This window comes from Arachis ipaensis, chromosome B10 (genome assembly GCF_000816755.2).
Source record: "Arachis ipaensis cultivar K30076 chromosome B10, Araip1.1, whole genome shotgun sequence".
Taxonomy (NCBI): domain Eukaryota; kingdom Viridiplantae; phylum Streptophyta; class Magnoliopsida; order Fabales; family Fabaceae; genus Arachis; species Arachis ipaensis.
The window spans coordinates 133,567,896-133,569,959 of NC_029794.2; the positions used below are offsets into that span (position 1 = coordinate 133,567,896).

At 28.0% G+C, this 2,064-nt stretch overlaps 1 protein-coding gene across 1 annotated transcript in view; it reads right to left on the minus strand.

The window, feature by feature from the left end:
- The window catches only part of LOC107622555, a 3,188-nt gene extending 2,889 nt beyond the window's left edge, over window positions 1-299 (minus strand). Inside the window, exon 1 of the mRNA XM_016324499.2 lies at window positions 124-299. The gene's annotated coding sequence lies outside the window, so the exon portion shown is untranslated. The remainder of the gene's footprint in view (window positions 1-123) is intronic.

A 2,064-nucleotide genomic window follows, 5' to 3' on the forward strand; every position in this document is an offset into this window, starting at 1 on the left:
TTCTTTTATTAAAAAGATTGCAAAACAAAACACACATAGAATTCAGAAAATGGATTCTCCAGTTAAAAAAAAAAATTAAAAAGAATAAGTTATAATTCAATCAAGAAGGAAACAGAAACACACCTTTACAGAGTAAGAAGGAATGTTTTTGAAGCTGTGTAATGTGAGTGTCACTGTCTGAAAGTGTTTTTGGGTTTCAACTTTCAAGTTTTCAAATGTAAGCGTTATTTTAGGGGTTTGTGTAAGAAAAGATTAAAAGAAACACGTTCTGTGTTTTCAATTTCTGGCTTTATATATACATGGAATGTTATATTTGTATTCATCAACTATTTAATGCACAATCAATTCATTTCCATTTTAAAAATTCTTCCTTGAAAATTCCACCGCTATCCTTTCTTTGGTGCTTAGTCAGCTTAGATTTTCAAAAGCAAAACTATCTAAATTTTGAATTTACAATATGTCTCACACTTGAATGGTTTTTTTTTTAGTATTTTTTTTGTTCTATCTATAAAATAAATAGTAAGAGATCATACTTAATTTTTTAAAATAAAATTCAAAATTTAGAAGATTTAAATCCATTAGAATAATAATACACTAATGAATATGAATTAAGAGTAATTACTATATTTTTTAAATAGGATCATTTCTGATATTTTAAAATACACAAAAAATCTCTAATATTTATTTTTGTTAGATAATAGAATCTTTTCCCATTAGTTACTAACAGTAAAATTTTNNNNTTAATATTTTTTAATAATTAAAAAGATTAATGAGATATTATTATTTGAAGATATCGGAGAATTTTCATTTAACATAAAAATTTTCACATCAATTATTAGAAATGTTTGTACAGATCCTTACAAGGTAACACTTTAAAACTTATTAACCATGTCATCTATCAAATTAAAATTATAAGCTTTGATAAACTACAAAATCAATATAGATGATTTACAAAATCTCAATGTAAAGTTTTTAATAGAGAAAATGACAAATAGGTCCCTCACCTTTTGTTCTGTGGACATTTTCGTCTAACCATTGAAAAATATTTTTAAGTCCCTGACTTTCACAAAACTTGGACGGATCAGTCCCTGACGGAGGCATTTGGACGAAGGGACTGATCCGTCCAAGTTTTGTGAAGATTAGAGACTTAAAAGTAGGGCTGGAAGTGAGCCGAGCTAGACCAAGCTCAAGCTCGGCTCACGAAAATTGAGCTTGGCTCACGGCTCGGCTCATTAACAATCGAGCTTATTTCTTAAGCTCAAGCTCGACTCACCAAAAGCTCACGAGCTGGTTCGAGCTCACGAGCTGGCTCAAATAAGAAACATAAATACATAATCTATAATTTTATATCAATAAATTATAACTTATATATTTTTAAAAATATTTGAAAAGATCAATTTTATATATTGTTTATCTATCAATAAATTATAAATTTTTTATTTATGTCCTATATTAAAATTATATGTAAAAAATAAATATAAATATTAAATAATTAAGATATATATATATATATATATATAATCGAGCCAGCTCACGAGCTAATGAGCTGAGCTTATCCAAGCTCAAGCTCGGCTCATTTAATTTATGAGCTCAATTTCAGGCTCAAGCTTGGCTCACCAGCTCACGAGCTTAGCTTATCGAGCTGTTAACGAGTCGAGCTCGAGCTGGCTCATGAGCTGGCTTGACTCACTTCCAGCCCTACTTAAAAGTATTTTTCAATGGTCAATGATGAAAATGTCTGCGGGGCAAAAGATCAGGGACCTATTTGTCCTTTTCTCTTTTTAATATTTTGTAATATTTGAAAAAGAAATATCTTGACAAATGCAAGTGTTTTGTTTATGTTTATTAGAAAATTTAGAAATTCAGTTGGTATAATGTTACACAAAATATACTTACAGTTAAAACTATGTGTCACCACAGTTAATAATTATGCAAAAAAAACACAATTTTTTTCACTTGAATTTTTTTTTTCTAAATTTATTTTATATTAATATCTTAGGAGTTTAGGTATATAAATAATGTAATGACCTTCATAATTCAATAACCTCTCAAGTTTAGTTATTA